Raw genomic sequence first — 23466 nt, forward strand, 5'->3', positions numbered from 1 at the left:
ATTTTTGAACAGTTTTAAAGTATAATTTTCTAAATTTAAATATTGTCAGTAGGTATCAAGAATTTATTCTGAGTGATAAAATAGCCAAGACAAATATTGTTAATAAGAGAGCAGAGTAATAACAAAGAAAAGTACTGGATTAGCACACAATAAACTCTGGCTTGATAAACTAGAGTCATCAGTATTTTTAGGTATGAACTAGTAAACCTACACTGATAATGTTTTCTGATGCAGCACATTGATTATTACTTCTTATCTGATAATACTTTCAGGCATCAAGCTTTGAGAGAGCAAGCATAAATAGTAGCATGTATAAGCAAATTTCTATAAATTTTATGTCTACTGTCTTAAAAATTGAGTAGTTCTATAGATAATTTTTTTTGAATCACAGCTTTGCTGCTTATTGTTTTGGTACTTAAAAAGTGAGGAATCTTAAACATACCAGGGGATCCCAATTCAATCCCATCAAGGTGGCATGTACCAATGCCATCTCACTAGTCCAAGTGATCAATTTCAGTTCACAATTGATCATAATGAAAGGACTAAGAGTCAAAGGGAGCACATAAACAAGTCTAGTACCTGCTAACACTAACCGATAGAATAAATAAAGGGGAGAGTGATCCAACATGGGAAGTGAGATACTCAGCAGACTCATAGAATGGCAGATGTCCTAAATAGCACTCTGGCCTCAGAATCAGCCCTAAAGGCATTCGGATCTGGCTGAAAAGCCCATGAGAGTATTTCAGGCATGGAAAGCCAAGACACTCTGGCAAAAAGATCTCTGTGAGTGAGATCTCAGTGGAAAGAACAGGTCTTCAAAGAAGGAGGTACCTTTCTCTGAAGGGAGGAGAGAACCTCCACTTTGACTATGACCTTGTCTAAACAAGATAAGAGTCGGAGAACTCAGAGGGCTTCCATAGCCTTGGAAACTCATGACTGGAGCATAGGGAGATTACTGATGCCATAGACAGGAGTGTCAATTGGTAAAGTCAACAACAGGAGTCACTGTGCACTTACTCCTCATGTAGGATCTCTGTCCTTAATGTGCTGTGCATTGAGATTTAATGCTATAACGAGTACTCAAACAATATATTTCACTTTGTGTTTCTGTGGGGGTGCAAACTGTTGAAATCTTTACTTAATGCATACTAAACTGATCTTCTGTTAAAAAAAAAAGAAAAATAAATTATCAATTCCCAACTTGACTCTCACTGGGATTAAACATGACAATAGGTCTGATCTGATTTCATCATCATTTAAAAAATCATCTATTATTTTTCACTTTATGTTTCTGTGTGGGAGCAAACTGTTGAAATCCTTACTTAATGTATACTAAGCTGATCTTCTGTATATTAAGATAATTGAAAATGAATCTTGATGTGAATGGAAGGGGAGAGGGAGTGGGAAAGGGGAGGGTTGTGGGTGGAGGGACGGTATGGGGGGGAAGCCATTGTAATCCATAAGTCGTACTTTAGAAATTTATATTCATTAAATAAAAGTTAAAAAAAAGTGAGGAATCTTTATTTGTTTTACTAATACATAGTTAAGAGTTTAAAAGAAATCATAACATTTATGCCAAATGAAGGTATAGTAATTATACAAAATTAAGACTTTCCAGGACTAATCATCAGAAACTGTTCTATCTATGGATAATATGGCATTATTGCATAGTAATAATTGACAAAAATAGTTATGGAGGTGTAAATTTAGTGTAATTGTTAGGACACTGGCTAAGATGCCCACGTCTTATATGGGAGTACCTGGGTTTAATACCTGGCTCCAGATTAAGACCCCAACTTTCTGTTAATGCAGACCCTGAAGAGCAGCCGTGATATTTCAAATAATTTGATTCCTACCACCTACATTAGAGACCTGGATGAAAATATTCGCTACAGACATTGGTCTAGTCCAGCCCCAGTTGTTTGGGCATCTGAGGAGTGAATCAACAACTCTCTTTCCCTCTCTCTTTCAAATAAATATATTTTAAAAATAAAAATTAACAAAACAAAAATTTAAAATGACTTAAAATCTGCAGTTTCAAATAGCAGTTGCCTAGATTGCCTGAGAGCTTGGATCTTGGTTAGAAAAATAATATATTAATGTGGATTGTGATTTTGGTATAATAATGTTTCGTTTCATTCAAAAGCTGCCATTTAATAGATGTTTGAAGGCAAGCCAAGTACAATATAAATAGACTGAGTGGGTACAAAAACCTGTTCAGCACTTGGAAAAGGTGTAGAACATCTGTTCAAAATAAAAGCATTGGTGCACCGCCTTAATTGGAGTTGTCCTAGAAGCTAAATCTAAGGATTTTTTTTTTTTTCTGTATCAACTGTTGATTTGTTTTCCTCTCAAGTTGTTGTAATTAAAATTGCAAAATTCACATGCACTTGACTTTTTTGAAGCAAAGAATGGTTTTGTAAAATGTAGATCATTTCCTTGTATGCCAAATGAAAGAAAAAATACAGTGTTTAAAAATATTCAACTTTTCTCAAGAAATTGTTGTCAGGTATAGTAATAAATCATGCTGTGAAATATTCATTTATTTCCTACAAGTTGAAGATACCAGCTTTCCCATAAAAGGCTGACCTGAACTTGTTAGAAATCAAGAGAAATTATATTAAAATAACGGGAAATATTTTTAGAACAATCATACTAATAAAAACAGAAAATATATCAAAGCGGATATGTATTTAATTAATTTTTAGAGACAGTTTTTAGTGATCTTGTGTTTCTTCAACTTTATACCTGAGAACAATGCATATTTCAATGATGAATGGAAAGCACAAATTGCACTTAAAATTTTCTAACATTATTGATGAAAATATTAGATATTTCTAAGTTTGTGTTATAGTTTCAATATCACTTCAGAGCTAGATAAAACTTCCAGATGAACTATGAAATTATTCTTCCCAATATTAATACCTGATAAGGATATCAGAAATCATTAGCAAATTCTAGGCTCATATTCGTACTTTTTTTTTTTTTTAATTTATTTGACAGAGTTAGATAGTGAGAGAGAGAGACAGAGAGAAAGGTCTTCCTTCTGTTGGTTCCCCCCCACCCCCCAGATGGCTGCTATGGCCGGCGCTGTGCTGATCCGAAGCCAAGAACCAGGTGCTTGTTCTCAGTCTCCCATGCAGGCACAGGGGCCCAAGAACTTGGGCCATCTTCTACTGCCCTCCTGGGCCACAGCAGAGCTGTACTGGAAGAGGAGCAACTGGGACTAGAACCCGGGAATAGAACCTGGTGCCCATATGGGTTGCCAGCGCCGCAAGGCAGAGGATTAACCAAGTGAGCCACTGTGCCAGCTCCTCACATTCTTACTTATGGAGTGAGACTTCAGATACTACTAGGTGGGTAGATTTCACCTTCTTGGTTACCTTTCAGAGTTATATCTGAAAGGGCACAGGGGAAACATCTCACAGAGTATTTTCCAAATGATTAAAGCTTAATTTAATTTCTGGAGTAAAAATTTGGAGTTTTTCAAAGCAACTCACTGTTTAAAATGAGGACAATAAAATGACATAGATTTTTTTTTCAAACCTCATTGCTACTGTTTTCACAGCACTTTAGAATTAAATCTCAGAACTTTCTTAATTTCCTATCATTTCACTTCAGTAGTCAATATGATACAGCTTCATATTCCCTAAGAATTCTTAGCTAACAGATAAAAAAAGATATCTGAGAGGGCTTACTACCTCAATAAAACTATGATTTCTGGAAAATCCTGCAGCTTTGACCACAAAAGAGCACGCAATTACAGGAGTTTCATTTGTGCATATGTATATGTCAACAAGAACACTCTCTCCTTTGTTTATCAAAGCTCTTACTGTGAAAACCGAAGATTTCTGGAAAATCAAAAATACCGGATTCTCTTACTCAGTTTCAACCATTATTTCAGTTACCTACCAATGAGTAAATGCATTCAAATTACTGGGGAAACAGTGTTGTAAGTTCTAATCACGAAGTTTTCCAGAAAAATCGATTACATGAAGAATGGTTATTTATGCTAAAGAAAACAGCAGAACACGTGAAGTTCTGTCCAATTACAAGTATGAAGGGTCCCCTTTTTGATGTCTTCTTTTAGTTATTTCCTGATGACTAAAAAAGGAAAATACTGAATGTGCTTTTGAATGATAAGAAGGCTTAGTAATTGTTAAACAACAACTTTTCTCTGAATTTGTAAAATAGTTGCACATTTTTGTGCATAATTCTGACAGGTTTTCTTTTAAATATGTGTGTTTCTTGCAGTGTTCCACTGTGTGCCACATGTCTACAAACCTACTTACTATTTTCAGAACAAAGATCATTTTTTACATGTAATATTCAAAATGCGTCAAAGATGTTAAATAAAAGTTGAGTTTTCAATTTTTAAAAAAAGTTTTTGAAGCCTGAACATTCCTTTTCAATAACTAGTGAAGATCCACACTGTAGAAATTTACCATTCTCTGGGACTTTTCCTGTGCCTTCTTAGTTATTCTCGGTCTCCAGCCTTAGGCAATATTGAGTGTGAAATGTCTGGGGTTCTTTCACATCATACTCCTGCAGCAACTGCTGAATACAAAGTTTCTGTAGACTTTGCCTCTAGTTTGGAGTTACGACATTTGATCCAAGTTTCTGTTACACTGCAATGTCATCCATCACATCAGGCTGTCATTCCCTTATGTAACATTGTGCAATGCTGTGCTACCCATGAAGTTATGACATAGTATTGCTTGCGTGAGCTATTTGGTAAGCACCTGTCCAGTGTGATATCATAGGATATTGCTTTGGAAGTTGTGGAAGAAATCTCTGAAAAGGTGTGAATTAAAAGCAATGTTGAATAAATAAAACCTGCATATTGCATTATAACTTAATTTCAAAAGTGAGAACTGAATTTGTGACTAAGCTGAAGATAAAACAGAGTCTTCTCTTTTAACCAATGCATAGATTCAAGGACTGGAAAATGGAAGTGAAATGAATAGTGCAATTACCAATGCCAGTCTCAGTGAGAGGACCGGCGGAATTTCATATTTGGGAAAGTGAAGGCTATCATCCTCTCTAATGAAATTGGAAGGAAAAATGAAAGTCAGAACCTTTGAAAATATATGACTTACAGATTGCAGGCTGGTGAACTGGCAACAAAAACATGAACTGAGATTTTAAATCAAGGCTTCACACCTTTCTGCTCATAAAGCAAAATTGACTGATTTATAGAGATAACCTAAGTTATTACTAATGAGGACTGCTATTTTTACAATGGTAAGGGGATAGGGGAAGGTATCTTAATTTGGTATCGATGTCTGTCTCTGTGTGACATGTCCAGATAATTAACAATAAAAATTTACCTAATCAAATGAACTACAAGAAAATTAATAATTTATTAATTTAACTATAAGCAATGGACATTTTAGGATTCTCATTTTCAAAGCTAAATTTTTAAAACAACATGGTTCACAGTTTATGCCATCTTATTACTTTGTGCAAATGATTAGTTGGTCTTCACTGTTCTATTAGGACAATCTAGGTTAAAAAGCGAGCATCTATTTGTGCGTATATTTTACCAAGTTTGAATAATGTTAAATCTAAACACCCATTATGAACATGTTATGTGACCAGAATACAATATTAGGTCTTAATTCCAGTTCTTCCCTCTACTAGTTGTGTGACCATGGACAGTTCCCTCAACTTTTCTAAAAAATTTTTTAAAGATTTATTTATTTATTTGAAAGTCATATTTATGCAGAGAAAGGAGAAGAGGCAGAGAGAGAGGTCCTCCATCTGCTGGTTCACTCCCCAGCTGGCTGCAATGGCCAGAGCTGTGCTCATCCGAAGCCAGGTGCCAGTAGCTTCCCCCAGGTCTTTCACACAGATACAGGGGCCCAAGGCTTGGGCCATTCTCCACTGCTTTCCCAGGCCACAGCAGAGAGCTGGATTAGAAGTGGAGCAGTCGGGACTCAATCTGGTGCCCATAAGGGATGCCAGCACTGGAGGTTGCAGCTTTACCTGCTGTGCCACAGTGCCAGCCCCTAAATCTGGTTTTATTATTATCTTTTTAAATCTATAACATGGGATGATAATAGTACTGACTCATTGGATCATTGTGGCCATTAAATGAGGTAATGTATGTAAAACAAAGTACAGGCTCAATAAATCTCAGTTATTTGGAGGATGATGATGGTGATGATGATATTAGTATTATCTTGGTTTTCAAGTGAAAAATGGAAAGATATTAATATTTTTCTTCCTATACCACAGTCTGATTAATAAATTGCTAAGAATATTTTCCTTTGCATTTACTCAGGAAAACAGATACTGAGATCTGAAAGAGTGATCAATAATTCAATCCAATATCATAAATTTCTGTTGAAGATGTTCTAGAGTCAATGGTTTATGCCCTTGATTCTTTGTTTTTTTTGTTGTTGTTGTTGTTTTTTGTTTGTTTGTTTGTTTGTTTTGACAGGCAGAGAGGATAGTGAGAGAGAGAGACAGAGAGAAAGGTCTTCCATTGCCGTTGGTTCACCCTCCAATGGCTGCCGTGGCCGGTGCACTGCAGCTGGTGCACCACGCTGATCCGAAGGCAGGAGCCAGGTGCTTCTCCTGGTCTCCCATGCAGGTGCAGGGCCCAAGCACTTGGGCCATCCTCCACTGCACTCCCGGGCCATAGCAGAGAGCTGGCCTGGAAGAGGGGCAACCAGGACAGAATCCGGCACCCCGACTGGGACTAGAACCCGGGGTGCCGGTGCTGCAAGGCGGAGGATTAACCTATTGAGCCACAGTGCCGGCCAATGCCCTTGATTCTATGAAATTTGCTAGTGTTCATATGTATGTAATAAATATTGATTTGATATTATATTGACATAGATTAATTCTTACATCGATTATTTTGCCAGGAACTATTTAATACATTCATTTACAAAGGTTAGACATGAATAATTTTCTTCTTTATAGAATAAAAAATTGTTCCATTGAAAATTTAGTCTTCTTTTCTTATATATTAGAGGAATCGCATATTCACTTTTATTGCTCCTTGCTGTTTTATACCAGTGTTTGAATGCATACTTATTTTGATTGTTTATATAAACTTAATTATACTTAGAAAATTATTAGAATGCTACTGAAAGCATTCTGTGAAAAACATACAGTCTGTTTTCCAACTCATTAATTCAATAGAATACAAGATCTCTGTATGGAAGTCCCCAAATCATGCAAAATGTGTTTAATTACTTCATTACTGAATTATTGAAATGATAGAGGGATGTTAAAAGACTATATTATATAGTGATTTAAAATAACTTTTTATTTTCAAAGTATAACTCTGCTTGATTAATGAAAATATAAATATTTAATGGAAAGCTTGTTTATCCTGCTGAAGTTAGAGTACAGAGGGTACAGATATATAGTTATTAGATACATGTACTGCCTACTAAGAATCTGTGAATGTAAATGGGATTCAAATTCATGTACCTGAAATAAATAATGACTAGATACATATAAATAACATATCTGGTAACAAGATTAATATAGGAACACATAGCAAAGTCCTAAGTAGACCTCCAAGAAGGAAGCTGTGAATTTCAGAGTCACATCACCACATGATTGTGTCTTAGGTTTGTTTGTTTATTCACCATGTAGTCATGGCAAAATCACTTCCCTGTGCTAAATTATCATTACTTTATCTATGAAGTAAGGCTGATTTAATCTGTTTTAGATGTTTGTTTCTACTAGATTGGAAAGAGTCATAGAGTGCATATAACTAATCTTGTACAGTGTGTTTGGTAAAAATATTTCATTGTTTTCTATGAAAAATACAGGTCAGATTATGTTCTCAGTAAAGGCCAAAGAAAAGGAGAGACCTTTAGAGTAATAGTCAATGAAATGGTCAAAATGGGGAGAAGCGGAAATAAGACTGTTTTGACAACAGTATCCCTGTTCTGACTCTTCATTTGTTTCTCACATTATTGTGCAGTACATATCATGGCTATTGGATGAATGGCTCATACAAGTAGATGAATCAAAAGAGAAAATAATGGAGCATAAAGTTGAGTATAAAAATGTAATCATTGAAGGCAAACCAAGAATGATAATACAGAGCCCTGGGAGATGTGTAGAATGGTAGAAAGAGAGGTAAAATGTGCCATAGACAGAAAATATCAGAGTGAGGAAATCAGTCTAATAATCATAGTTCTATGACATTCAACCAAACATTTAGGCATTATAAAGAAATTATGTATTGTATCCGAAAATATAATGGGACTTTTAAACAACCTGAAAAATCAAGACTTGCCAGTGATTGAGGAAAACATAAAATTAAAAATGCAAACATAAAAAGAGGTCAGTATTGGAAGTCTTAATAATCTAGAGTCACCTGAGACAAATTGGAATCCAGATTTTCTTCATTACCATGACTACAATAGATACATTTGTGTGTAAGCCTAGGAACCAATATGGATTTGGAAAGAACTGCTAACAGATGGTTTAGTGAAACTGACGCGTGTAGCAGTCCCTGTATTGTGAATGAAGCTTGACTCACTGCTGAATGTATTCATAGTAGCACTCTTGGCCTTGCAGGTGCTGCATTTTGTTTCCCCACAAGTGCTATTTGATTGTCTTCCTTTCTTTGAAAAATTTAACATGTGTGATACTTGGAAACCATTAACCTTGCAATAAAGCCAGTTCTCCCCAGACATCCTTCCCTTGATGTATGATGCATTCTCCCCCTTTATGCACATCGAGTTTTAATTTTCTGTAAGATGCCAGGCATACAGGAAAAATATCCTTTTGTAGCTTTGACGGTAGGAGTATACTTTAAAGCCAAGTAGCCTTTGTATTTTCAGTTTTTGGGTACAATACAGCTGCACTGGCACCACAGTATGAATCTCCATGAATACTTTGAGGAAGTTCTTTATTCCATGGATCCTTTGGGGGCCAGGGCACTTCTGTTGTAACGTGACAGTTTTTCCTACCTTTCAGAAAAGAACCTGACTCAACACCCTCCCAACTTGCTTTCACGATCCTTCACTTCATATAAAAAAATCATGGACATTCTTGCAAGCTGGCAGAACTTTTTTTTTCTTTTTTAAAGATTTATTTATTTATTTGAAAGTCAGAGTTACACAGAGGGAGGAGAAGCAGAGAGAGACAGAGACAGAGAGAGAGAGGTCTTCCACCCACTGGTTCACTCCCCAATTGGCCACAACGGCCAGAACTGTGCCAATCCGAAGCCAGAAGCCAGGAGCTTCTTCCAGGTCTCCCACGTGGGTGCAGGGGCCCAAGCACTAGGGCCATCTTCTGCTGCTTTCCCAGGCCATAGCAGAGACCTGGATCTGAAGTGGAGGAGTCAGGACTTGAACTGGCGCTCCTATGGGATGCCAGCACTGCAGGCAGCGGCTTTATGCTAAGCCACAGTGCAGAACTAGTTTTTTGTATCACAAGAGATCATTCTAAGCAAAAATTCACAAAATGATGTATATGGTTTTATCTGTGAATTCTTAAGAATGCTGTGTGAACTGGATCTGTTTAAATTCATAATTGATCATGATAGGATTAAGTGTCAAAAGGATCACATAAAGAAGACTAGTGTCTGCTAATATTAATTGATAGAATTACAAAGGAGAGAACAATCCAACATGGGAAGAAGGATACACAGCACTCTTAGAATGACAGATGTCCTAAACAGCAATCCGGCTTCAGAATCAGCCCTTAAGGCATTCAGATCTGTATAAAAAGCCCATGAGAGTTTCTCAGACATGGAAAGCCAAGACACTGTGGCAAAAAAAACCAAAAACAACAACAACAACAACAACAAAAAACAAAAAAACAAAAAACAAAACAAAACAAAACAACAACAACAACAAAACACCTAAATAAAAGATCTCTGTGAGTGAGATCCCAGTGGAAAGAACAGGCCATCAAAGAAGGAGGTACCTTTCTCTGAAGGGAGGAGAGAACTTCCACTTTGAATATGGCCTTGTCTAAATAAGATCGGAGTTGGCGAACTCAAGAGGTTTCCATAGCCTTGGCAGCTCATGACAAGAGCCTTGAGTGATTACTGACGTCATAAATAAGAGTGTCAATTGTTAAATCAACAATGGGAGTCACTACTCCCCATGTAGGATCTCTGTCCTTAATGTGTTGTACTATGAGAATTAACAGTAAAACTAGTTCTCAAACAATACTTTATACTTTGTGTGTCTTTGTGGGTGCAAACTGTTGAAATCTTTACTTAGTATATACTAAGTTGATCTTCTGTATATAAAGATAATTGAAAATAAATCTTGATGAAGAATGGGATGGTAGAGGGAGTGGGAGACAGGAATGTTGCGGGTGGGAGGGAGGTTATGGGGGGAAAAAACCACTATAATCCAAAAGTTATACTTTGGAAATTTATATTTTTTAAATAAAAGTTAAAAAAAAGAAAAAAAAGAATGCTGTATGAACATTCTGCTGCTTTTGCTTAGATACTATTAAGTAAACATTTAACGAAAAGGAGACACTTCTGCAGAGAGAAGACAGGAAGAGAGGCATGTATTAAATGTTTATAAAAACAGAATGAATATAGCCTTTAACATACACTGTATACAATATGTAAATTCTATATTCTGGCATTTTGTACCTATTAGTAGCTCTCATGTTCAGAACTATTTAAGAAATATTTGAAATGACACTCTGAGATGTCATTTCATTTATTGGTTTGTTTTATAACAATTTGAATGTATATAAAACAATGCAGTAAAAATCTCTACATAATTTTTAGAACCATAAAGCTGAAAAAATGAGATGAGAGATAATACATATGTAAGAGAAATCAGTGTCAGAAATAGTGAATGGCATGCTACATGCCATGTAGTCATGGTGTTTTGCATTTCTCTCTTTTGTTATTAGACAAATATTCCCTATTCTGCCTTGGTCTTAAACAAAAGTGTATTGTGTGATAGCCTTTCTCTGTATCACTATTTCTCTGTTTAATTCCTATGCAATAATAATAAACTGATTTGTAAGCTGAATTGCCTTGCTGGAGGAAACTGCTGTACCCTCTGAATTTTTCACACCTAAACCTATCCATCTGCAAATGGCTCTAAATTAGTTCATGAAATAAAGGGAGAGGTTTCTGTTTTTGTTTTTGTTATTATCTAGAGGATTATTTTTCAAGAAACAGGTAATATTAGACGCATCTACAAGCCTATCTATGAGTGATTTGAGGGAATTTGTTGCTCAGAGCCATTATAAGACATGTACCTCAGAGTGAATATAGAACCATATACTAGATGATGAATGGATCAGTAGCTGCAGTCGTCAATGTGGTGGATGTTTGGAAGAGTACTTCAGACATATGGCCATGACTTACTTCAAAATTCTCATATCAGAGTGAGTCATAGATTTGATGCTCAATCCATGGCATGGTGCAGTCCTTAAATACCAATAAACATTTGAAATCAAATGTATGCCTTTATTATAGAAGCAGAAACTGGCCTACTGGCTGGCAGTATACCCAAAAAAGAAGTGACATTGGAAGTTGTTTATGAGTTCATTTTTCTCCTGCTTATTGCCAAGGAGGAGGCATAGTTGTTTTATCAGCCAGTGCACCTTTCTGGAGAACCATTCAAGAGGTAAAATAATTAAATTAAATTAAAAAATGGCATTGGTTTTACTAATTGGTTGTTTCATTTCTATGTTACCCTGATGTGGGTTCTTGTGGTGGAAAAACAGTGGGAGCATTCTCAAGTATATCAGTAAAGTAGGAACATGATGTCCCCTACGTGTCATAAGATCTTCTCTGGAAGCAGGTTTGGCTCCTGAGATAGCCACCTTCCTTGGCAGGTGAGGCTGGGGTAGCCTTCTCATTAGTACTTTTCCCAAAGGATCGCTATACCCGAAATGGAAGCCTACTCTTTATTAATTCACTTACTTCTAAGATTTCCAAGTTAGAAATGGAATTTTACTATTTATTTGCTGAAGTTAATTCTTCCATAATGTTAACACAGCAAAGTTGAGCTACTCTCCAAATTAAAATCATTTTACTCTACTCAGTATTTTCTGGTAAATGGCCATCTATATTTGTCTCTTTTACTTAAAGTGTGCAATCTAAATGTAGGCATATTAGATCACTAAATCTCTGTTTCTCTTCCCAAAGGCAATATAATTGTAAAAAGACCTTTAGGAAATGCTCCCTAATGCCTCACTACTTGATTGCATCTGAATTTAATGGTCCCAGTCTTTGATGTTCTTTATGCTTTCTCAGAAGAAAGAATCCAAATGTTCAAAGAAATGGAGGAGCAGCACTTCTGTATCAGTGCTTTTCTTGGAGTGCAAATCCATGGATATACTTTTATTACTCCCTTAGGATTTCTATAGATTTCCTTCCCACAGATAGACTTTATTAAAAAAAAATAGGCTATTTTTGACAACACTATAGTAAGAGGCTAAAATCTTTTCATCAGAATAATGCTATAGGAACACAAAGTTGTTTTTGCAATAATTAATTGCAAAGATGATAATTTTTTCTTTTGTCTAACTGAACATGTTAAATGATTTAAATTTCTCTTTAACTTCATATTTGAATATAATCCTTCTAGAAATAATATAATTGTGGCTAGCATTGTAGCACAGCAGGTTAAGCTGTCATCTCATATGGGTGCTGATTCGTGCCCTTGTTGCTCCACCTCTGATTCAGCTCCCTGCTAATGTGTCTGGGAAATCAGCAGAATATGGCCCAGGTAAACTAGGCCCCTGCCACCCATGCGGGAGACCCTGATGGAGTTCCAGGCTCCTGACTTCAGCCTGGCCTATCTCTGGCTGTTCCAGCCATCTGGGGCGTGAACTAGCAGATGGATAGTCTTTTTCTCTTTCTCTTTTCTTTTTCTTTCTCCCATCTCTCTATGTAACTCTAGCTTTTGAATAAATCTCTTTAAAAATGAAGTAATCATATATCATAGCTTAAACAATTCTATTAGGACTTGCCTTAGTAAAATGAACATATTTTCTGGAGTCTATGTGTGATCTGCAGGCTATGACACTGACAGGTAATAAGAAAATAATATTTTTAATTATAAATAAATATTTTGTAGCCTGCAGTCACAAAATTAAGCATTTATTAAAGGAATATTCATTTTGATTTATAGTACAGAATATCAACAAATAAATATGAATTATTATATATCATTGTTAATTTTAGCTTTATCAATTTTAGGCAAAATATTTAGATGAAACATTGTATTGAAATTAGAAGAAATTTATTCAAAATAAATAGTAAGTTTCTACTATACTTTAAATGCTTTGCTAAACAATATGGAAAGTAAAAGAGCCATGTCAGAGCTTCAAAAACTGAACGTATGGAATGAGATTAATAGTAGATTTTCTTAGATGTTCTCCAGATAAGAAATCTCTGTATCCTTTAAAATAACATGAGAGTGTTGAACAATGTGATTTCTAATAATGTTTTCAGAAAAAAAGTTATATTATTTTATAATCCTGTGACTTCATCAAAGGCTTCTGATCTTCAGCTACTTTTACATATTTATTGATCCAACATACATCAGAGAATTTATATCTAATCTTTCCTAGACACAGTGGAGGATTATATTTAAGTTTCTTTCTGAATGTGAGAAGGAAATGAATTATATAGGCTTCTAACTATCTGTTACCCTTTTCTCTACTAAGATCTATGGTATAATGAAGTTTAACTTTCAAAAGGAATTTAGCCTCACATTATACAAGGATATTCAGAAAATTATAATCTCACTTGTACTTAATAATTTGTCTTTTGTAGAAACTATTTGATAAAATTTCTGCTAAAACTTGTTCTAGTTTATCATTCAACTACTTTTTGTTCAAGAGATACAAAAAGAATATAGAAAATATTAGCTCCAGTATGATATTTGTTGAATCAAAAGTACTACCCTAGGTAATTGCTTCCTGAGACGATTGCTGGAATGAATGCTCATATTTAGACTATGAAATTTCAATAACCAGCCTAACTCCTAAGTGTTTATTTGAACAGAATGTTTAAAGAGCATAAAATTTCCCTGTTACAACCAACTCTCTAGATACTCAGTGTGTTGATATTTAGATTCTAAAATTTATTTCAAAAAGCATCATTGAAACAGATGTTTGTAATATAATTGGCTCAGAATCTGCATTAAAGATGACTCCTGGGTGTACACTCAAGCATTTATATGTCCAATAAGAGGTACTTGTGGGGATATTCTGACTTGTTTAGAATTCTCCTTTTTGTTCCTCAGAGGATTTAAGGTATAACACAAGATTAATAGCTACTAGATGAAATCACAAAGAAAAGCAACAACACAATGAAGAGTATTGTGAAATATACAAATTGGACATGACTCCCAAGTCACAAATAAAATCAAACTTGAAAATCAATGTTTATTGATTCACCCATTCATTTTCATGCAAGTTCTATAAAGTACATAGACACTGGTGTTAGTATTTTATTGGCATATATAACAAACAGAAACTTTCTTTTTCTCTGGAAGCACTCTGTTCTTAAAGAATTAAATAATAACATGATATATATAAATGATCTTTGTTCTTAGAGTCTGCAGATTAGGTTATGACACTTAAAGGCAGTATTATAAACAGAGTGAAAGGCACATTGAAGACAAAGCAGAATCATATTTAATTGTTTCTAAGTCTGACTTGTGACTTTTGGGTCAAAATTTGCTTCCAGATATAAAAACATCACTTTATTATGGAGGTGTATACCACAAACCTTTTGCTTTGCATTGTAGTCCAGATAGGAAAATACTTCTGAACAATCTTAAGGCAACCACATGTAATTAAACATTATGTTTGTAATGCAGGCATAATAATAAATTTTACATTATATTTATAAATATTTTATTAGTAACCTAACAATAAAATGAGGTTATTACATATCCAGTCAGTTTAAAAGAACAGAATTAGGAAGCTACGTTATATGAATGCAAAGTATGTAATTCAAATAAAACTTTAAAACATTTGAAGCTGCCTTGATGTCTACTATTTACTTCATTCTTAAATATTGAAATCCCCTCTATAATAAGTATATATTTATAAAATCAAAATGCCAAAGATTCATAATAGATATGAATTTTCTTATTAAGGGCTATTTTCTTATTAAGAAAGTCTAAAAGTACCAAGAAATTAAAAAACTAGGGCAACAAATAAAACAGGAAGAAGTTTAAATAGTGTTTCTGTTCTTTTGTGAAAATATTGTCTACTTGCTGTTTTTACATATTCATTAATTTTTTTCTCTTAAGGACTTCGTGGATGGAGTTTTCTAACTTCCTGTTACCCAGCAGGCACACATCCTAATGTTTTGTATATATTATTCATCTTTCTATTTCTAACTCTAAGAATAATGCGTTACATAGTAAGCATTCAATAAACCCCATAAAACTCATATTTTCTTGGGAAAAGCTGAAAGCTTGTAGAAAATTAGGAGGCAGATGATTTTGCAGATGTTGCACACATTATGAAGAGAATAAACCAAGTGATGAGATACTTACTTTAAACCTATGGTCAGAGATAGCCTCTTCAATGTCAGGAGTAGAATGGGACAGCTCTGCAAAGTGCAGAGAATCATGGGGAACATTCACAAATCAGAGAAGATTTGGTACAAAGCTCTGGAGGAAGAAGAGCTGGCATGTGTGAAGGAAGGGCAGAAAGAGCCTGGACAATAAGGTCTGGGATGAAGCTGGAGTGAAGAGGAAAGTAGGGAAAATCCTGTGAAGCACACGAGATATTTTAGTAAGTACAAGGGAATTTAAACTAGGATAACCATTATGGAAGACAGTATAGAAATTCCTCAGAAACCTAAAATAAATCTACCAGATAACCCTGTCGTCCCACTCCTAGAAATTTATCTAGACAAAATGAAATCAGCGTATGAAAGAGTTATTTATATTCCCATGTTTGTTGCAGCTCAATTCACAATAGCTGAGGGAAGGGATCAATCCAGATGTTCAACAGCTGAAGACTAGGATAAAGAAAATGTGATATATATATACTAATATATATAATACTATTAATCCATAAAAAGAATGAAATCCTATATTTTACAACAAAATGGATGCAACTGGAAAATATTATACTTAGTGGAATAAGCCAGTCTCAAAAAGACAGATAGCTTGTGTTTTCTCTGATATGTGGCAGTTAACATAGAACATAAAAAAAGTATAGAAATGAATTGGACATTTTGTGAGAGGATTATTGTTTTTAGCCTTTTTTTGTACGTCTGTGGAACCATGGTCTTCCTACTTTTTGCTTGTTCAGTGTTATAGTTAGTGGTGAATTCAGCCTGTGAATATAGAGTGGATTTAAAAAATATAAATATTAAAGCTCCTAAGCACAAAGGAAATTTTTTGTTTTCATTTAAACCTTCCTGTGGCCAGGCAATGTTATGTGAGGTGTTTGTAGATAGAATTGCAGAACAATGGAGAAAACTGGCTAATATGTCACCTTTCATTCTTCAAAATTGTTCTCATAATTAAATATTTTGTTCAGTGTGCATGAACAATCCACTCCCCTACTTTCTCTTTAAAATTCTTATCCATAATCTCTTTTTTTCATGTGTACAAAACTTCAGCTCCTTTCTTTACTTTCACATGTAATTCACTGCTTTAGCTCCCTCACATACTCTCTTAATTTGTGTGATGTTAATAATCTTTTAGAAAAGAAAAATAACATATTTGCAGCAAATATTAATTTCTTGCATCTAGCAGAGTTTAGAAATTTTGCTCTGGAATGAATATATGAATTATATATTGAGTAAAGAAATATCCACACTAAGTATTTTAGGGTTAACTTTTTCTGCTTTGTTGAGATACATATATAACAGATAACAGATTCCTTCCTCACATCAAATACCTCTCTCCCTTCTCTCTCACTTATTTTGGGAAGAACTTGAATTGTTTTACTGCCCGTATTTATATCGAAGTGATGGGAGCTGTAAATTATCAAAACAACACACACAATATGTAGGGAGACAAATGGCTGCTTAATTCACTCCCTTATCCTCCAGTCCTTTGTACAAAGAGCCTAAAATCAGCATGGCTGAGTTTCCTCTCATCTGCTTGACCCAGTAAGTAGAAGTTGCATTATTCAATCAGCTCACATTACTGGCTACCTATATGTGACATGATCTGGGTTATATTCTAGTTCCTTTCAGAATACGTATGTCCTACCAACTTAAAAACATGAAACTATAGAAAGTCCGACAAACATCTCTGGTTATGAATTTTAGTTAACTGATCAATTCTGCTTGTGCTTATCAAACTCTCTTAGTGACCATATTAGAAGGCTGTAATAACTTGCCCTTGAGAAATTTCCTATAAGTATCATATATTTTCATATAATACCCTTTTCTCCCCCGTTTCACTCAAGCTCTCAATTTTATTTGTATAATAATGAGATATGAGGGAATAAAGTAATATATCATATACACCACAGCAACAAAGATGTTACAGTTTACTTTTCATATGTGAAAGAAGTTGGTAAAGAATCATCTGTTGAAAAATTCAATTTTAGGGAAAAAGTATGACAGTGAATGGCACAGAGTTTCATTTCTCCTGAGCTGTCAGAGTCAGGAAGGGAAACAACTATGGGGGATGAGCCTGTGGTACTCATCATGAGTGCAAGAACTTAATGTTGAGCTTTTATTAGCTCTGAAAATGGGGAAACTTCAATTCTAAACTGTAATAAGTAGTTTATGAAGTAATTTAGATATGTCACTGTTTCTGACCCTGAAAGTAAATTCATACTGTGCCTGTAAATTAAGCTGAGGTAAAATTGACAGTGGGGAGACTGGTACTTGATACTAGGCTTTTAGAATATGTATTTGTGTGTGTGTGTGTTTGGATACTCTGCAAAAATGTATTTTAATAAATAACACTTTAAATATGTGTGTTATTATACACACAAATGCATAATATGAAATTAAGTATATGTATAATTTGCCTTATCAATTTATGCTATACACAAATACATAATATGAAATTAAGATACATATAACTTGCCTTTATCAATTTATGCTATCTAATAATATGATATGATATTAAGCTAATACTGTCTTTTCTCTGTTTCCTTTAAAGTTCTAAGCATGAGAACTTCCCTTTGGTAATTTTTGGAGTCAATGCAGGTATCCATCAACTGATGAGTGGATAAAGAAATTGTGATAAATCTATATCTATATCTATATTTAACTCTCCATATATCTATATCTACCTATCTGTCTATATCATATGACTACTCATCTGTAAAAAAGAATGAAATCCTGTCTTTTACAGCAAAATGGATGCAACTGGAAACTATTATACTTAGTTAAATAAGCCAGACCCAAAAAGGCAAATATCATGTGTTTTCCCTGAACTGTACCAACTAATAGAGTACCCAAAAATATAATGTATAGGAGTGAAATTGACATTTTGAGATTTGATGATTGCTTACAGCCTTGTCTTTACCGTTGAGGAACAACCGTAATCTTTTTTTTTTTTTTTTTTTTTTTTTTTTTTTTTTTTGACAGTCAGAGTGGACAGTGAGAGAGAGAGAGACAGAGAGAAAGGTCTTCCTTTGCCGTTGGTTCACCCTCCAATGGCCACCACAGCCGGCGCGCCACGGTCGGCGCGCCACGGCCGGCGCGCCATGGCCGGCGCACCGCGCTGATCCAATGGCAGGAGCCAGGTACTTATCCTGGTCTCCCATGGGGTGCAGGGCCCAAGTACTTGGGCCATCCTCCACTGCACTCCCTGGCCACAGCAGAGAGCTGGCTGGGAAGAGGGACAACCGGGATAGAATCCGGCACCCCGACCGGGACTAGAACCCGGTGTGCTGGTGCCGCAAGGCGGAGGATTAGCCTAGTGAGCCGCGGCGTCGGCCCCGTAATCTTTTTATTCTTGCCTTATTTGTTGAACTCTTTGCTTAGTGTAAGATTAATCTTATGAGAATAAAGTAAACTGAAATTAAATCATTATAAAAATAGAGAGGGAATAAGAGAGGAGGGGGGAAGGGTGGGAGTGTGGGTGGTAGAGAGGGTAGGGTAGGAAGTATCAGTGTATTTCTTATCCATATATATGAAATACATGAAATTTATTTACCTTGAATTTAAAAATCCTTTAAATGTGAACACTAATTTATACAATTTTATATTATTTTAGTGGGATTTATGCCTTGATGCTCATGAAGAAGATTTTAACGTCTTTGTCAAATATACTGTCGACTAATCTTTATCCTATTCTTTGAAAGCCTTTGTGTAAGATTAGTTTAAAGTGGCCCGCACTGTGCCTCAATATGCTAATCCTCTGCCTGTGGCGCCGGCACACTGGGTTCTAGTCCCGGTTGGGTCACCGGATTCTGTCCCGGTCACTCCTCTTTCTGTCCAGCTCTCTGCTGTGGCCCAGGAGTGCAGTGGAGGATGGCCCAAGTCCTTGGACCCTGCACCCACATGGGAGACCAGGAGGAAGCACCTGGCTCCTGGCTTCAGCACAGCACAGTGTGCCAGCCATAGCGCGCTGGCCGCAGCAGCTATTGAGGGGTGAACCAATGGCAAAGGAAGACCTTTCTCTCTGTCTCTCTCTCTCTCACTGTCCACTCTGCCTGTCAAAAAAAAAAAAAAAAAAAAAAAGAATAGTTAAATGATTTCTTACATATTTGGAATAATTAGCCACAGCATCACCGGTGCTTGGAAAGTGAGAGAAAGGAAAAGAGAGACAGTGAGTTAGATAAAGAGGAGAATATATATAATAATAGATTCAATATTTTAATAGACATAAACTTATTAAGGTTTCTTAATTTCCTGCTCACAGCTTTGGCAAATGATTTTAAACTTTTTTCTATTTAATTCCTGTTATTTTCAAATGTATTGGCATTAATAGTGTGACCTTAATATTTTTTATTCTCCAAAAGTTTCTTCAAATGAGTATAGAAGCCTAGTTGGTGGTTGTTTTCTTTGAGCATGTAAGCATCATTCCATTGCCTTCTAATGTCCATCATTTTTATGAGACATCCACTATCAACCTTCCTGGGGCACCAATAAAGGCAACTTCTAAAAATAAGATCTTTTGAATATTAATGTTAAATTTAATTTCCTTTATTTTCAATTTTCAGGAATTTTACTATAATGTTGCTATGAGTTTGTTTGCTCTATTTTGATATAAAGAATTCCTTGAATATGAATTTATATGTTAAGATCATTATGCTGAATCTTTAAAATTATATGTATGACAAATGTTTCTAAATGTGTTTGCACTATTTAAGTACATTCATTTTCCTTAACCAAAAGGAGTCTTGTTGAAGGTGAGAAAAATGATCACATCAGAATTGGGGCTTAATTCATCATGGTGGCAGTGCTAGGAGCTGGGGCCTCTCAGGAGATGTTTGGGTGATATGGGCTGGGCATTTTTGAATCGATTAATTTTTGAATAGATTAATTCTATGTCCTATTAGTTATCTCTCCTGAGACTGGACTAAGCACCACATGAGTAGATTGTTATAAAGCAATGTGTTCTGTCTCTTCTACTGACACTCATGAGCCTCTCTACTCTCTGAGGCAGCATATGGCCCCTACCAGACGTGTCCACTGGATCTTCAGCTTTCTAGGTTGCAGAACCATTAGCCGAAATAAACTTCATTTCTTTATAAACGACTCAGTGTCTATTTTTTTTTTTTTGTATCAACAGAAAAATGAACTAAGATACTGATTTTTCTTAGGTCTGCAAACACATCAGGCATCTTCCTCTGGATTCAAGGCCCTCATGCATTAGGCCCTCACTGTTGGGAATGCTCCTTCTCCTAATTTGTCTTCTTTCCAATTATTGGTCATCTTTCAGGTCTCTGCAAAAACTGTTTTCTTAAAAAAGCCTTTTCCGGTTTTATGAAACAGATAATACTGTCCCTTTAATCTCTGTAATCTCAGAGCCTGGTGTAGTGTCAGATATATAGGAACTTAATAAATATTGGTTAAGATAATACAGGAATGGATAGTGAAGTAAATTTACAATGTAAGTTTTCCTCAAGCAATTTTGGTGCAAAAACGTTGCTGTAAAACTATTTATATCTGTAGCTCTATACTCTAGTCTACGAAACTTTAAAACCAAAGGAAACATTACTCACCTTGGTCGCTGTCAGTGACAATGCTCTGTGTTTTAGTAACTAAAATTTATTGACAGCCAACCTTGTTAGTGACAACTTTAAAAAAGGAAGAACAAAAATATGAGAGGATGTCATCTTGATTAAATATATGAAGGAATACCTATTTTCTTTTTTAGCTTCCACAATTGTAACCAGAAAACTATTTTCTGATTTTCAAGATATTTTGACATTTTTTAAAACCTAATTATGAATTCTAACTCTTTAATTTATAATAACCTCTGTCTGCCTTCCTCTTACTCTTCATCAGCTCAGGTCTGATCCTTGCACAATCAACAGTAAAACAGCAAATCTGTAATCTGTTTTCTCTTATTGAAAGGAGGAATACCCATGAGGGGGTGATTAGCTAGTTAGATATTCTTGTAAACACATCAACATAATTTTCAAAAACTAATGGTATTTTCTGCTGAAAATCCTTACCTGTTATTTTCCTGTAGCCAGATGCACTTAGTTATATTGGATTGCTTATGAAAACCAAACCGTGAATCTAAGCACAAAATAGCATGTAAATAATGAAACAATCTGCATACAAAATAGCCATATTTTATAATTTAAAAAGTAAATAATATGGAATCCAGACCACACACTATTTTAATGCTTTAAGAAGAAAACTGCGTATTTTTATCGGATATTCTGAAACTATCCCTTCCTCTCTTGTCCTTGGTGATTCCTGTCATCCTTGAAATTATACATACATTTTGAACCTGGACAAGATCTCTGATTAACTCAAGTCTGAATTGACATTATAATCCTTTGTGGTATCCACAAATATCAAAGGTTGATTGTGAGATTAAAGTAAGATAACAGTGTTAATACCACAGAGAAATACACAAGCATTTAAACAAATTTGGGTATCCTTATTTATATCACTTGACTGAGAGGGAATTTTTGTACTCAGACAATAATATAAAGTGGTTTCTTTAACATGTATCAATAAAGATATATTTAAATAAAGATACAAATTGCTTATATCTATATATATAGAAAAATGAAATGTTGAAAGTGATGTTTGTTCTATATTATTACTGCATAGATCTGTATTATATAGTTTCCAAGATCATAGTTTACTGTGAATAGTTAAGTAATAACATTTTTGAAGTAGATTTGCGTTGGATTATGTACCTTATTAGCTAGAAAATAAACTATGAAAATGTCTTTTGCAGACTAATGTCAACTCTTTTTATAGTCTAGATGTTTAAAATCTTTCCAGTATTCCTATATCAACTATGAAAACATGTTCCATTGATAAACAGTAGTACTCTATAGTGATTCTATACTCCACTATCCACATTTCTTTGATTCAAATTTGTTATAGTGATTTTATATTTGACTTTTGAATTAAAATTAATTATTTTTACAATTTTAATATCTGACAATGTTAAATAAAGCATCAAAATTTTTAGATAGTAATGTCTTGTTTCTTTCATTAAGGAAACTTGTAATCTCTTGCCTTTAACAACAGCTTTTAAAATAAATATGCAAAAATGAATATTGTAAAATAATTATTAGCCTAGAAAATATAAAATAATTAAGCTGTACACACAATTATGTGACAATTAAATAAAATAAAAATGATATTGAACCTAAGGAAGAACTTTAAGATCAAATTTTATAATTGAAGCCATATTAATATAATGGGGCTGGTGTTGTGGCTTAGAGTTGTCTGCAACACCAGCATCCCCCATGAATGCTTATTCAAATCCTGGCTACTCTACTTCCAATCTTGCTCCCTACTAATGCTCCTGGGATAGCAGTGGAAGATGAGTCAATTTCTTGAGTCCCTGCCACCCACATGGGACACCTGGATGGAGTTCCAGCCTCCTGGCTTTGGCCTGGCCCAGTCTAGGCCATTGGGGCCATTTGAAGTGTGAACCAGCTCCTAAGTGAGAGGCAGGGACCTAAGGACTTGGGCCATCTTCCACTCATTTCATAGGCACATTGGCAGAGAGCTGAATCAGAAGTGGAACAACCAGGTCTCAAATGGGATGCTGACATCCCAAGGAGATGTTACACTACAAAACTGACCCCTCTAAGTTTATTTTTATGCAAAATATTTGAGATTCAAGCATAGATTTTTCATAATATGCATTTTCATAAACATTTTGAAGACCTCTCATATGTAGTCTACAAAAAATAGAATTTGGAATGCAAGTAATTATATATTTGGGAAAAGTTTTAATGCAGTTGCAAATTCATTGCCTCCAATGACTAGAGACAATTTAATGAGTTAATCATTAGACAATGTTCCCTTAAGTAAGTTACTTAGTCTGAGCAGTGGAATTTAAAGATGATGTTGTCTTAGAAATTCATGAGCAAGTACAGCTATTTTAAATATGATAACTT

General features: G+C 34.9%; 1 protein-coding gene across 1 annotated transcript in view; it reads left to right on the forward strand.

The window, feature by feature from the left end:
* The window catches only part of GALNTL6 (polypeptide N-acetylgalactosaminyltransferase like 6), a 1246993-nt gene that overhangs the window by 130498 nt on the left and 1093029 nt on the right, over window positions 1-23466 (forward strand). The window lies entirely within an intron of this gene.

This window comes from Oryctolagus cuniculus, chromosome 2 (genome assembly GCF_051225735.1).
Source record: "Oryctolagus cuniculus isolate XC-2025 breed Fujian yellow rabbit chromosome 2, ASM5122573v1, whole genome shotgun sequence".
Lineage (NCBI taxonomy): Eukaryota > Metazoa > Chordata > Mammalia > Lagomorpha > Leporidae > Oryctolagus > Oryctolagus cuniculus.